The sequence below is a fragment of the Sminthopsis crassicaudata genome, chromosome 1 (assembly GCF_048593235.1).
Source record: "Sminthopsis crassicaudata isolate SCR6 chromosome 1, ASM4859323v1, whole genome shotgun sequence".
Classification (NCBI taxonomy): Eukaryota; Metazoa; Chordata; class Mammalia; order Dasyuromorphia; family Dasyuridae; genus Sminthopsis; species Sminthopsis crassicaudata.
Genome location: NC_133617.1, coordinates 755,455,412 through 755,471,027, shown reverse-complemented (window position 1 = coordinate 755,471,027; position 15,616 = coordinate 755,455,412). Strand labels below are relative to the sequence as shown.

The 15,616-nt window shown below is 44.7% G+C and overlaps 1 pseudogene; it reads right to left on the bottom strand.

Moving 5' to 3' along the window:
- LOC141551528 (heterogeneous nuclear ribonucleoprotein D-like) overlaps positions 1-14,990 on the bottom strand; it is a 63,410-nt pseudogene extending 48,420 nt beyond the window's left edge.
- Positions 14,991-15,616: the final 626 nt, after the last annotated feature.

The window sequence follows — 15,616 nt, the reverse complement described above, 5'->3', positions numbered from 1 at the left end:
AGAAAATGGTGCGGCCGTCACCCATCTCCCAGTCCTGCCTCCTTTGTGAAAGTGATGAGGAGTAAATGATGAGGAGTAAACGGAGATGGGTCAATTCCTTTTCTCTCTCTCCTTCCTTCCCCAAAGTAACCAAGGGCGGGGTCGGCAGCAAAGGAATTTGCTACTTACTGCTGTATGGAAACATAGTCTTTATTGATTAGAATGGAAACACCGGAGAGCCGGGGGGCAAAATGGCTGCTCGGTACAAGGCCATTTGCAAAGAGAAGATCCCCTTCTCTCTTTATGCAGTGATGTAGGGAGGTTCCTGAGAGTGATGTAAATTAAGATAAGGATTCCCTTGTTATCTTTTGAGTAGAGACAGAAGTCTCTTCCCAAAAAGGAATTTCCTGCTGCCATTTGGTCTATCTGAGCAGATTAAAATGGGAGCTGTAAAACCCCGGCCAGCTCCGAGAGCCCAGACTAGTTTGACCAGATCTTGTATCAAAGGTCCAAGTCCCAAAGGAAGCTGGAGATCAAACAAAGAATACCAAAGGGGCTACCGCCCTCAACAAAAGCACTAGACAGGTACACAAATTGTTCTCATATAAAAAGGTGGACCTAAGAGTGAGGACTTCTCTGCCTTTTTAAAGCCATGCAAACAACGTGATTTTATCATCTCCTCTTTCTCACCTCCCGCTGCTGAGCCTTCCATAGCTCCATCTGGAGCAGTGAAGCTGTGGCTTTGTCTTTAAGGAAGGAACAACTTTGACCGACAGATCATTTTCCAGAAAACTCAAGACTTTGCTCTGCCACCATTTATGCTGGGGATCACCAACGGGAAGTGGGAATGAAGAGGGCAGCTTGGTTTCCATATTCTAACAGGTGCCTCTGGCTTTTGCTCTTTGCTTTTGGAGCTTTAGTGTTTTTGGAAGCTGCTCAAGGTGTGGGTGAAATAATTGCTGCAAATGATGTGATGTGGAGAGGAAGAATATGTAAGTCAGGATGACTGGTTTACCCCAAAACTAATCAAATCCAAAATAAAAGAAGGTACTCAGACCCTTTTGGTGGATAGAACACCCAATCCTGCTTTGGATACTTAACTGGTTGACCCTGGACAAATCATTAACTTCCTTTTGCCCACTTCCCTCATCTGTAAAATGGGCATAAAGACAATCTGCCTCCCAAGGATTTGGAGGATTGAATGAAATATCTTCACAGCACTTCCCGAACCATAAAGCATGACATAAATGCTAGTTGTCATTATCATTAGATCTTGGATCTAATGCTAAAGGTTATGTCTGCGACTGGTTTGGGCCCAAATCAAATAGTGAATCTCAGTAATAACCAAATGTCTAGATTGGGACCAAAATAGCCCAGGGGGACATCTTACTTCTGGATGCTGGAGCCGCTGGGGAAGTCTTCCTTCTGGATGCTGGAGCCGCTGGGGAAGTCTTACTTCTGGATGCTGGAGCCGCTGGGGAAGTCTTCCTTCTGGATGCTGGAGCCGCTGGGGAAGTCTTCCTTCTGGATACTGGAGCCTCCGGCAGCACTCTCCAACCAATCCTGCAGCTGCCAAGTCACGTCCAATAGCTGTCGCCTCTTATGAATGCACAGGTACCTGCAGATGCATTGTTACAAAAATGACCTCCTTCCAGAAACGTCCATAATTCAAAGCACCTCTTGAGCCGCCTGGCTTCTTGTGAACGTTCTGGCTTTCTCCCGTGCTCCTCACTTGAGGCCCAAATTCTACCTGCTTAGGGATCTAGGTTTCAGAAGGTAGGATGGCTGGGAGGGGGGTGGAGAGAAGGGGGAGGCAGGGAGATCTTAATGGAATCATCAGGGAAGTCTTTTAACCCTTTGAAGTTTCACCTTCCTCCACACTCACACCTGTGGCACCTGGTTCACAAAGCTGTTCTGGGGCTCCCAGGAGATCAGGTGGGTCGAGTGCTGGACAAGTCACATCACCCCTTTCACCCATTTGCCTCAGTGAAATCATCTGTAGAATCGGCTGGAGAAGGAAAGCACTGCAGGATCTTCCCCAAGAAAACCCCAAATGAGCTCCGAGAGGGTCAGATATTACCAAAATGAGCAAACAGCAATATATGGATTTAGGGATATGGCCTATGTGTGTGTGTGTGGGGGGGGGGGGGGGGTCTAGTAGGCCTGCCTGGGAGTCAGCACAATATGGTTGCAAGTCCCTCCTGGACTTCAGACCCAGTACCTCTCTGGGCCTCAGAGCCTCTTCTTTCCCCCCTCCTCACGTAGGCCCACCCGTCCCACTTCTGGAGGTCTTGTGCCCAGGAAATCATAGCCTCAGTCCCATCCCTTCCCCCAATGAATCCTACTCCTTCAACCCTGGTATCTGTGAAGGGGAGGAGAGTACAGTGAGCAGTTACCCACCCTTGCTTCCTTGGGCTGACCCGCCTGAGGGGCTTCCAATTTGTGGCCCTGGGGTGATGGAGACCAGAACTTTTCAGAACCTCAAGACCCAGAGAGCTCTGATTGCTGCAGTGAGGCAAAGGGGAGGCTCAGGGCACCGCTGCCCACAGTGGGCCAACCATAGAAAGGCTAAGAGTCACATGGCCTGGCCAGAAAGGGGGAAGGGGGTCAGTTCTTCCCTCTTCCCTCCCACCCCTCTCAGAACCCGGCTTTCTCATTGGCCACGTTTGAGATGCGAAGCTAGCTTGGCCACAGTCCTGCCCGGCAGCTGTCCATGGTACCTGTGTTCAGGGCCCTCCTCCAGCTGCAGCCCTGGAGTCCATCCGTAGGAGGTGAGGGTTGGGGGGCAGAGGGGCAGGTTTCTCCTCCCATCCTATTCTGCTTTCTCCTCCCAAGTTAAAGACTTGTCTTAATCACAGGTTTAACTCCGGAGTCTCAGTCTGGGGGCCTGAGGAAAGCCAGAGAAGTCCAGTCTCCAGCTTCCTTCCCAACCCCCCCTTCAATGATCCTACCCTTGGGCCCCATTCAGCCTCTCAGCCGGCTAGCTGCTAATCCTTTAATTGCCACCCTGGGGCTGACAATTAAAGAGTTCCTGTGTAACTGTAGACCTCTGGGACCCCATTCGGATTTGCATCTGAATGGGAGACTCTGGAATAAGAGCTTTTCAAGCCCCCAGGAACTCCAGATACTGGAATGCTGGGGAGGGGGGCTTAGGAGAAGGGTCCAATTTGGTAATTTGGGAAGGGGGGGCTGCTGCCTTTGTCTTCTCTGGGCACGCTGTGGCACAGAACAGCCTGCAGAGTCCCTAGGGTCCGCATCACAAACTGGGGGGAGTTGGGAGCTGAACTGCCTTTAGCTCTCCTCCCCCTCCCTGCTTTTGGAGGTTTGCTAGCTTGCATTCACCTTCACCAAGCTCACACCCTTTTTGAGGTTCTGCGGGGTTCTGAGCTGCAGCCAGGGTGGGAAGGTTCAGAGCTGGGAGGCAGGTCCACTCCAGCCAGAAGTAGCTGGCTTGCCAGGCAGCTCTGAGGCAGCGAAGGCCATAGGATGGTGCCAGGTAAGGCTCTGAGTGGGCGGAGGAAAGTGAAATACTGCACAGTCTGCTTGGCTGGGCCCACCCTTTCTAACTGGAGCTGGCTAAAATCCCTGAATGCTGCAGCTCACTCACTGCCCAGACTCATCAGTCTGCTGGGTCAAGTGTCACCGAGTGCTTTAATCTGAACAATTCTGCGCTAGTCTCTGGACTCGCCCTTGGTGACATTTTTACTATTGTCTCCTCACTCAGCTTTTCATGTGCCTTTTCTGTCTTCCTAATTAGAAGGGTTTTGAGGGCAGGGAGAGAGAGACTGCTGGGAAAATTGGAAAGCAGTCTCAGAAATTAGATCTAGAACAATTTCAAACACTGTATATCAAGAGAAACTCCAAATTGGTACATAAATGTGAGATCAGAAAAACCTTAAAGAAACAAGGAAGAAATTACTTTTCTGGGGTGATATGGATGGGGAGTAATTCATGTCCAAAAAAGAGACAAAGACAATCAGAAAAGAAAAAATGGGCTATTTCCAGTACATGCATTAAGACATTTTTGAAGAAACAAAACCTATGCTGCTAAAATTGTAATGCCTCAGTTTCCTGCCTCAGTTTCCCTGAATTGTTCTGCCTCTGGTGGCAACCCCCCCCTTTCTTAGCCATTAGGACTGAGATAATTAGGGCTGGAGAGCTCTATCCACTCTGGCATTCCAAAGAGTAATAAAACTCCAGATGGCTTATCTCAAATACCCAGATGGCACTCTCTATCTCCTGGGCCCAGACTTTATGTCTCCTGCTAGACCACTTTCTTATCAGACTTTGTGAACCTTCCTTTTTCACCCCCAACCTGTCAGAACTAAAAAGTTATGGTCCCTCTTGGAATTTTCACTCACCCAGCGCTCTGCCCTGCCCCCTTGCCTTTATTTCCCTGATTGCTGGAGCCCTATAAAAGTCTCTGGAATACTTGCTCATGGCTGTATGCTGTGAGATGAGAGACCCATTCAGTCAGCTTGGGGTCAGACATGGATCCTGTTAGGTTGCCAGTCCAACTTCTCCACCATGAAAAGATTTAAAAACCTCTAATCTGTCTTGCCTCAGTTTCTCCAGCATTACAAAATCAGTAGGGATGCAGCTAACTGTGAGAAAAATTTTCATAGGAAATTTTTGTGGTAAAAGTCTTATTTCATAGATAATAGGGGACTAATTCAAATTTATAAGATTAAGAACCATTCTGAAATAGATAAATTGCTGAAGGATATTAGCAGGTAGTTTTCAGAGGAAGAAATCTATGAAATCAATCTATCAAAAACCAAAAAAACCAAAAAATGGTCTTCCTAGCTTCCATTTCTTCTCCTTTATTTCTCAGCCTTTTAAAATCCAGCTTTCACCCTGTTTGTCCAATGAAATTGTTCTCTCCCTTGTCCTCCTACTTGTCAAATTGTTCCTTCTCAGGGTCCTTTGTTATATCAATAACTGTGTTTAGTCATTCAGTCAATAAGCATTTATTAAGCACCTGCCATGTGCTGAGCACTGTGTTAAGTACTAGGGACACAAAAGAAGATAAAACCACTTCCTGCTCTCAAGGAGCTCAGATTTTAATGAGGAAGAGATAAAAATAGTAGCAGTAGCATTTCTACCATAGTAATACAGTTCCTTGGGTGCATCCTAAGGCTCTGCCCTAAGTTTTCTCTCCTTCTCTCTGTTACTCTGTCTCCTTCCGTCTCTCATGTTCCTAGATCTAAAATATCCAGCCTCAATCTCTCCTCTGAGCTCAGTTCCATATCACCACTTTTTCACTGGACATTTCCATTTGGACAACTCAGAGGCACTTCAAAATCAAAGCACTAAACATAGAATTCATTATCTTATCTCCCTTCTCCTCCCACCCCTCTTCCTAATTTCCTTCTGTATTAGACATGTTCACGGAGATGATTTGTGTCTCCTCTGTGGCAGCGTTCCGAGCTCATCTGACCAGCCACAGTTGGTCACACTGTCACTGGACTCTAACACAGTCGTGCCATTTTGGTCCTCTTCAAGAACAAGGGACAATAATCCACCCACTGAGCTGTGCCCACGATTCCCAGCACCCACGTTTCCAACACTGAAGTCTGCTCCTCTTCATGAATGCCCATCTCCAAGTCCATGAGGAATCTTGCCAGGGTTGCCTCCATGACATTTCTCACAACTACCCCCTTCCCTCCATTCTCACTGTCGCCAGCCTAGTTTACATCCTCACAATAGTCTCCTGTTTTCTCTGCCTCCAGTTCCTCTTAGGTCCAATCCCTTCTCCACAGCTGCCACATTGAAGCTCAGGGCTGACCATTGCCATTTCCTTGCTCAAAAAGCTTCACTGGCTCCCTGTTGCCTCCGGGTTAAATGGCAAAGTCTGTTTGGCATTTAAACCTTCACAGTGCAGCCCCAGGTGATGTTTACAGACTGCTTGTGCATCACTGTTAGTGCTCTACAATCCCTCTGTCCTGCCGTGACATCTTTGTCCATGTTCTTCTCTGCCTTTGGCTATCCTGGGTTTTATTCAAGAGTCAGCAAAGCCTCAACTTTTCATACAATGCTTTTTCTGGTAAGCTGCTCTCTCATACCACACTCCCTCCACACTAATTACTTTAAACATATCTTATATTTACTTATATTTATAATATTTACTGTGACATTTTCTCCCAGGAACATGTAAAAAGACTCTTAAAGCCATTTCTACCTCTGTTTCCCCACAGCATACGTACACTGTAGCTTCCTTATTCCTGGAAACTATGTCTCTCATAATGGAGTTCACAATCATGTTATCGTGGCAGTTTTGGTAGCATATCACACCGCTGACCCATAAGGAACTTTTAGTCCCTTAAAATCTCCGGAGTTTTCTCGAGAAAAAATCATCTAAGCAGGCTTCCTTCTGTTCGTCTTTATCAAGTTGATTTCTTGATCATAAGTCTAGAATTTCACACTTCATGCTTCTCAGATTTCATCTTATGCAATTCAGTCCAAAGTCTGACTCTTTCAGGGTCCTTTGAAGTCCAGAGCCTTTTAGTGAACTCTTTTGCCCAACTTTGCATCGTCCACAAATTTGGTAAGAAATGATAACTATGGCTTTCTCCAAGTCACTGATGAAATACATTACCCATTGTGAGCCAAACAGAGATCAACTTCCCCAGAAACTTCTCGCCAAGTTGACATTGACAGCTCTTTGAGTTTGGTCATTTGGTAATTCAGACATCCCTGAAGCCACCAATTGTGCTTGCTTCTAGTCTATATCTCTTTCCCTTTTACACAATAATATTATAAATATATTATCAAATATTTGCTAAGAGTCTTGGCAAATTGAATCTCTGATAATCCCCTGTTAGATTATTTTATCCCTCTCTCTCCAGTATCATCAGTCTGATACCACTTGTGCTTGAACTGGTTCCTTCTGATCCCTGCTTCCTCTTTGAAAAATTTGTTATCATCTGTTCAGTTGTTTCAAGAATCTGTAAAGCCAAGTCAAGCTCATGGCATTCGACTATGAAGATTCTGTTCTCAACAATTTTTGAAAAGAGTGAAAGCCGCCCTTCTCAAGTCATTTAGAACAGTCCTGATAATGATTTCAGCTATCCCAGCTCTTTAGAGCTTTTACTGATGGTAAAGGAAGCTCACCTGGATTAGGGGACTTGAACCTCAGCATTCAGAATTTCCAGGTAACCATTTTTGTTTTGTCCTTTATGATTCAAAACTCCTTCAATTTGGCAAAGGGAAGCAAAATAACGTTTGAGCTGCTCTATAGTGAATTATCACCTTTACATCTTCCTGAACAGTCAATCTCTATCTTCTTCCCTTTCTCCTTCTGTCTCTGTCCCTGTTTGTCTCTGTCTCTCTCTGTCCAGTCTCTTTCTATCTCTGTCTAATCAGTCTCTCTCTCTCTCTCTCTCTCTCTCTCTCTCTCTCTCTCTCTCTCTCTCTCTCTCTCTCTCTCTGTGAGTGTGCATGTGTGTCTCTCATCTTTCAAAAACAAAAACAAACAAAAAAAAAAAACCTTTTGTTTTCCTTGCAGAGAGAGACAGAGACAAAGATAGAGAGACACAGAGATAGAAGATATATGAATAATGGAAATCTCCCAATATCAATACATAATGTCTGGTTAGTTTAGATAGTATTCTGAGATCGTAATCTACTTTTTCTGCCCTAATGGTTGATAGAATGCTCAAGTACAAAATGACTTCTGTTTCTCCCTACATTGACCTTCATCCAAATGCCTTTCAGCATGCTTCTCCTGTCTTGTGCCTGTATTTCTGGGTAATATCCAATGTTATTCAATCACGAATTCCATCCCCACCCCAAGTCTCTGTGATACATTTGAATTAACTTCCCCTCATAGTATAAAGAGCTTTGGTTCATGCTGTTATTGTTTTACATTTGTATATAACTAGAATCATTTGGGGCCATGATTTCCAGTCCAGCGTTCTTTTTTTGAAGTCTGTCTCTTGTGAATGTCTGTATTTCTGAAGTAGTCCCCAAGCCTCATTGCAGCTACTTTATAACAGATATAGAAGGGTGTGTGTATGGGGGAGTGTTCAGTCCCTATCCTTTTTCAATTTAAAGTCCTTTTGATTAGATTTTCAGGATTCCAGGAAAATAAATTCTTCTGAGCTTTCGCAAGTATTCTCTCCTTTCCATTTCTGGGCAGGAACCTGTCATTCTTATATTTCAAGCCATGTTCCAGGAATTCAAACCCCGCTTTCTGCTATCATCTTTCCAGCCAGCTGCTCCCTTCCCAATTTGGCTTTTCGCTTTTGCATTCCTTGTATGGGTATTACTGATGACAGTACCACCTGTGCCCTTGTCATGCTGAATGTCTTATCCAAGATTTAACTATATCTAGCAGTGTTTTTGAGGCTCTCTCTGGTAGTATTACTCTGAAACAGCAAAAGGGAGAAGTAGCCACTTAAGTAGTCTTGGGAGCATTTCTCTGTCATGTGTAGGAAGTGAGCCCTCCAGGATGATAACAGACCTCTCTATTATTCAACTGGTCAACTGACAAAAGTGCCCATAAGCCCCTTGAAGTCATCAGCCATCTCTGCTGTGCTGATTGCCCAGTGGCCAACATCTGTGCCTCTATTTGATCATTCATTGGAGACAAGTAGCTCCTCTTCTCCTACTCGGGTTCCTCCCTGCAGGAAGAGCTATGTATTATTTACATCTACTTCAGCATTGATTTCTATGTCTAGATCTATATCTGGATTAATACCTATATCAATATTTATGTCAATATCTACTTCTATGTCTCCATCTCTAGCATCTGTATCTGTATCTTCTATACGTACATCTATATCATCTCTGTATGATGTAGACATTTATGTATGTACTTCTCTCCCCGGCTTTATCTTTGTCTGTATGTCAGCTCGTCTTCCCCTCCACTGCTTCAAACCCTTTGCTGTACTGAATGAGGAAAGCGCTTCAGCAGTACCACATTCTTCCTAGTCTTCCTCTTCCTCTTCTTCCTCTTCCTTTCCTAAAAAACTGCTTTCTCTCAGTTCTTCTTTCTGTTTGACGCTTTTAAAACTCATTGATTTGGACTTTCAGGCCACTTGATCAACATGTTTTTAAGACTTATTTACTTAGACTTCTGAGCTATGTGAACAACAAGATGGAGAAAGATTTTTCTTTTTCTGATATGACTTTTCAAAACTTTTTGAAATAGGAATTTTGCACCAAAGTGAGAGCAAACCTATGTTTTCTTGATCCAGCACACCTGAAAACTGAAAGAGGACTTACAAAGAAATGAAACTGGCGCCTACCCAAACATAGTACTTCACTGGTCAGTCCAGAACCCTGAGTCTTCCTCTTTTTCTACCTCCTTGAGGAAGTTTGCTGAGGCTTGAGTGCCTACTGATCGAACAGCCTGTTGTGCTGCAAAAAACATTTTTAAAAGACCCGTGTACTCATCCATCATCCATACCCTTATATCTGCATTTGGATATCTCCAAAGGCTTAGGTTTTAGACCTAAGATAGAGGTCTTAGACCCTTTTTCTTGCTCTCTTGACAATCTCATCACTTCTTCTAAATTCAATTATTATTCCTATAGATGCTAAACTCTAAATTCTATTTTTACATCATCATTTGCCTGTTGGGACTCACTGCCTGGGTAGCGTCTCATCATCTAAAACTCAATACATCTCTCTGGAAGATGCCCCCACCCCATACTTACTTTGGAAGGCCTCTAGGCTCCTACAACCTTCTTGGGGTGGAAAGATCCCTCCACTCCTATAATCCCATGATTGGTCAAGTCCTCTGAGGATTTTCTTTTTAAGGAAGGTCTCAGGTCAGTCATATTTATTTCTGTCTTCTTCTCTAGTCCCTGCTCTTAACTTTCTGGACTTCTTTCTCCGCCATGCCCTTATGAGGGTCCCCTTTCTTTTGCTTTAACACTTCCAAAAACTAGTCTTTCCAGTCTCCATTCTCTCCTTAATCTATGCTCTACCAAGTGACCAAATTAATGTCCCTCAGAGCTCAGATCTGTTTAGGTTCCCCCCCCAGGGGCTCAAAGGCTTCAAAGGCTCCCTATGGATCTAAAATAAAATGCAAAAACTTCATTCTGATATTTAAGGCCTGAGCAAACCGACTTTCCCCAGCCTTTCCAGCCTTACTTCAGACTGACCCAGAAGCCAGCTTGCTGTTCCTAACTTTGTTCTGCTCTTCCCTGTCACCCTGTCAGAGCAACGGTGCCCCAGGCTGTAAACACAGAAATGCACAATTTCCCACTCAGAAGGAGTCCTGTGACGGTCCAGTCCAGACTCTAGTGACACAAGGGAGGGGAAAGCTTCCAGAACATTCTAGCTCTGTTTTGGCTATTTATAGGCCAGGGCTACATGGCTCCTGCTGCCGGGGTGTTACAGGAATTCTGTTTTGGTTTCCTGCCTGGGTGGGATGAAGTGGCGGCTGCTGCTGCTGCTCTCGCACCTCTAAGATTCTGGGGCTCTGCAGAGTAGCGGGCAATGGCTCCACATCTCCCACTCCCCAGCTCCCTCCAAGCCTGGCTCACAGGCTGCCTCCTACACCAAATCTCTTTGATCCCCCAGGCCCCCTGTAGACAGCTGTGGTATGGATCAGGTTGCCAGCCAACTGCATTTAGGCTTAATGCCAAAAGGACTCTGATTACTTAACTCCCAGCGAGCTCTCTTCAGAGCGCATTGCCCACCACTGCTGTAGGACTGGATCAAGTTACATCAGATGTTCTGGAACATCGTAAAGGGATTAGGACCTAGAATTTATCAGGCATTCATTTGCTTGCTTATTTAGGCCGGGCTGTGCCCCTTTCCTCTTCCAACTCCATCCCCTTAGACGTGAACGCCATTAGGGAGAATGCAGGGAAGAGCTTGGACCCATAATGCCATCCCAGCAAGCAGTTGGTTTAGATTTCCTCCTTTCAGTGGGTAGCATTTTTAAATGTCTTTTTTTTAGTTATCTTTGACAATAGTAATATTTGATATAGAGAGAGAGACAGAGTGGGGGGGAGGGAGGGAGAGAGGAGGGGGGGTCACTGTTTCCAACATTAGGGAGCTCAGACATGGTTGCCTCTGATAGCCCCACCCCAGCCCCTTCCCCCCTAAGGATTTTCTGTTCTAGGACAGGGATCTGCTGAGCCCCGTCCCCGGCTGGGTTGTTCTCATGCCAGTGGGGGGGTATCTGTACACTTGTGGAAGCCCTTCAGGCCGGGGCTTCTTACCTGGGACTATTGGAGAGATTTTGAGGGCTTTATGAACTCAGAAGAGAGGAAATGTCTTTATTTTCACTAACTTTCACTTTTCTCCGTGATCCTCTGGATTTAACTTTATGCATTTAAAAGTATGATTTCGAGAAGGAAATGATCAGAGGTCAAAGACACACAAAAGAGGAATAACCCTCTATCTGGCGTCTTTCTATCTCTGCTGCTTTGCTTTAATCAATAAACACACAGCTGCGTAGTGCTGGTCATATTCAAGCCGTGGGTCATTTTCCAAGTTGAAAGGGAAGTCCGAACCAGCCTGAGGGTCTCATGTGCAGAAGAGGGGTGTGGAGCACTAAGGCCTGCCCAGGTTGCTGGATCTTGGACCACCAGAAACATCAGGATTAGCGCCATGTGACCTAACTCAGCCTCTTCTGTGTCCTAGAGTCATTTGAAAGAGATTAAGGGGGCAGCAAAATGGCACAGAGGGCAGTGAGCTGGAGCCAGGAAGGTTCGGCCTCCTGAGCTCAAATCTGACCTCCGAAGCTTACTGGCCCAGTGACCCTGGACAAGTCATTTAATCCTGTTTGCCCGAGTTCCTCATCTGTAAAATGAGCTGGAAAAGTAAATGGCAAGTCACTGCAGAATCTTTGCCAAAAAACCCCCAATGGGGTCACTGACTGAACAATGGCTGAACAATGAGACAACTGGGTAACGATGCATGAAGTGCTCCATAGAGAGCCCTTCTAAATGCAGGTAGAGGGATCACATCACATCATGTCTGGCCCACTTAACATAGAGGTGGTCTTAGGCCCTTGGAGGGCCTGCCTCTGGCATGGAAGCCTGGGAGGCCTAGTTGTGGGGGGCTGCTTCAATCTGCACCCAGCCATAGGCTGTGTGAGTCTGGCTCCCGTTCAATATTAAGTCAGGTTTGGGCCTTGTTTGCCTATCCAGTGATTAATGAAGCAACTGAGAAATGGTGGTTTGGCTACAAATGTCACAGAATGATTTACAAAGGCCTCGGCAACAAGTGAGGGATTGCTCCGATGGAGCCCTTAGCACCCGAGGACTTGATGGGAGGCAAGAAGCATCTCACTTGTGGATTTACTTTGGGGATAGAAGGGTTTGGAGGGGCTGGGAAGGCCCCAGGCCACTAGACTTAAACTCCTCAAGGGCAGGACTGTCGTTGCCCCTTTTTTAGCTCCAGGGCTTAATGCAGCGCTTGACCCATAGTAGGTATTTAACAAATCTTGAATGCTCAGTGACAGTGGCTGCTTCCCAAACTTTCCTTCAATTCTCAGTCAGTTCCTCTTTGTCTCTAAGAAAGTTTCAGAATAAAAGTTCCCTTGTTGTTCTCTCTGCTCTTTGAAAAATAAAATGATCAAAAAAAAAAAAAAAGAAAAAGAAAATGATCACAGAACTCAAAGTCTTTAAGTGAAAGTTAAAAATTGCTTTTTACATGTGAGGAAAAAATAAAATATTAAATAAAACAACCTCCTCCCAAAAAGCATGAATGATCAAGAAGGGAAGTCGTGTTGCTTGTTTGCTTTTGGCAATTGCAGAGCTCTGCCTGTTGTCCCCATAATGGAAGACAATTCCAACGTCAGACTGCATTGGAGTTAGGAAAATCTTTCTGGACCATCTCAAATTCTTTCCTTCATTCAGGCTGGATGTTGTAAAACCCTAGACAAAGGATGGTGTCCATGACTATGTTTGTCCTCTGGAGTTCCTGAACTCTCTCCCATGAGTAAATCTTTATATTCAATGATAACTTGTCATTTTAAAAAATGATTTTGTTACTTCTGGAATATTTTAATGACCCAAATTTCAGTCATGATCCCTATTCCCACAAGCCTGACTCCTTTTTCAATATTCCCAACAGTAAATGACCTGCAAAAAATATGAACCTTTCTTTCTGCCAGGTAGATAAGTCATACCGACATACTTGACTTAGGGGCTCCTATTCATGTCTTCTCATAAGGTCAACTCAAGAGACCCACCTCATTCTGGTAACCGCTCTCCATTTTTGACATTGGAGGTACATCAAGAGAACACGTGTGCTGTTTTCAATGACCTCTACTAGCTAGCTGAGAACCCATCTTCTTTCCCTGTCATCTGTTTCTCTGAAGACATCCTTTCTGATATTTCTCCAGTGTCATTAACTCACCTCTCGGGTCCATCATGTGCTTCCCCATTGCTTTTTTGGGTGGGCCTAAGATTAAATTCTTCCTAGATTACAGTTTCCCATGATTCACCTGGTGGGAAAATAGTGTCAACTGAAAAAGGAAAGAGAAAGACAATGATATCTTTTGGCTTCCTTAAATATTAGGCAAGGGGATATGATCAAATTCGATGTACCTTCTAATTGCCTTCCCTTATTATTACCTAGGGGGATAGATGGATGAATAGATGGATGAATAGATAGATAGATAGATAGACAGACAGACAGACAGACAGGCAGGCCAGGCAATATGGAATGAATAGAGTGCAACTAGATAGTTCAGTGGATAGAGTACCAAACCTGGAGTCAGTAAAACTTGAGTTTAAATCTGGCCTCAAACCTACTAGTTGTGTGACCCTGGATGAGTCACTTAAATCTGCTTACCTCAGTTTCCTCATCTGTAAAAGGAGCTAGAGAAGGAAATAGTAAACAATCCCACTATCTTTGAAAAAAAAATTGCCAAATAGGATCACAAAGAGCCGAACATGACTGAAAAACGATGGACAACAATAATAACAACCAGAATGAATGGTGAATTAGCTTTCCCATTGGGAGTGAGATGACTCAGCCCAAGCAAGAGAGAGTCTTAGACCTCACTCAAAGGTAACTCCCACTAGGCCCTAGTCCTCCCTTCCAAGAGCGGGCTTGGTGTCTCTCGCTTTCTCTCTCAAAGCTGAAAGCTAAAGCACCCAAAGAGACTTGAATCTTGAAGAGCTCAGGAAGGGACTAAAGAAAGACTCTGCCTTATCCTGCTGCCATCTTGACCAAAAGGAGGGAATTGCATCCTGATGGGCTTGGGAGCAGGAGTTATCCATCTCCTTATGATCACTTTCCCCTGTCACAGTCTTGCTTCTGCAAGGCTGTTTCTCATAATAGTCTAATACCTGTTCTTGGATGAATTTGGAGTCAAGTTCACATACTAAGCCACTATTAACCCTAACACTTATTAACCTAAGCCACTATTAAGCCACTACATCTCTGCAATTAACAAGTCAGTTTGCTGGCAGCTTATTTGTGGGCCTTTTTTGCATCTTTGTCACGATCATTGATTATCATCAGTAATACATATATACTGGATTGTTAAAACAGGTATCTGTACATTTTCCTTGATACCATCCCATTTTTTTAAATTGATAAAGTTGGAGTTCCTCACATTTTACAATACACAGAGATCCATGAGGGCAAATTTCTCTCCTGCGGTTGCTTTTGTTCAGTTGTTTCAGTCCTATCCAACTCTCCATGATCCCACTTGGTGTGTTCTGGGCAAATATACTGGCATGGTTTGCCGTGCCCTTTTCCAGCTCATTTTAAAGATGAGGAAACTGAGGCAAACAGGGTGAAATGACTTGCCCAGGGTCTCACAGCTTGTAGTGTCTAGGGTTACATTTGAACTCACGAAGATGATTCTTCCTCATTCCAAACCCAGTATTCTATCCACTGCAGACTACCTAGCCACCCAATGTTTGTTTCATTCTTGCCAAGTCTTGTTTCTGCCTTTATTATGTCTTAGGTGTTTCTTCGCTTACCCAGCTTGCACCCTGGTGCAGACCCATGACTGGCACAGCTTGCTCAGATATGGCAATCACCACTGGCAGGTCTGCCTGCTCCAAGTCGTTCTCACTCCAGTCCATCCCCCACACCACTACCAAAGGGACCTCCCTAAAGTATAGACTGACCGTGTCATCATCCCTATTCAATAAGCGCTAAGACTTCCCTATCATGCCTATAAAAAGTGATGAACAAGCTGATTTTAGAAAGGCCTGGAAAGATTCACATGAACCGATACTGAGTGAAACAAGCAGAATCAGGAGTACAGCGTACACCATAACAGCAAGAATGTGCGATGGTCAACTATGAAACACTTGGTTCTTCTCAGTGACGCAATGATCCAAAGCAATCCCAATAGACTTTGGGGTTTCCTTGGCAAAGACAGAGGAGTGCTTTTGCCATTTCCTACTCGAGTTCATTTTACAGAGGAGAAAACTGAGGCAGAGTGAAGTGACTTGCCCAGAGTCACACAGCTTATAAGTATCTGAGGCTAGATTTGAAATCAGGTTTTCCTGACTCCAGATGGAAGGGTCTATCTATGGTACCATCACCACCTAACTGCAGAGAGTACAGATTCAAATTCTGCTCTCCCTGTGAGCTTTCCCCTGGCTGGTTGTTTCCCCATGCCTGGAATATACTCCCTTCTCACTTCCAATTCTTATATTCCTTGATTTCCTTCAAAATTTAGCTCAAACTCTATCTTCTCCAA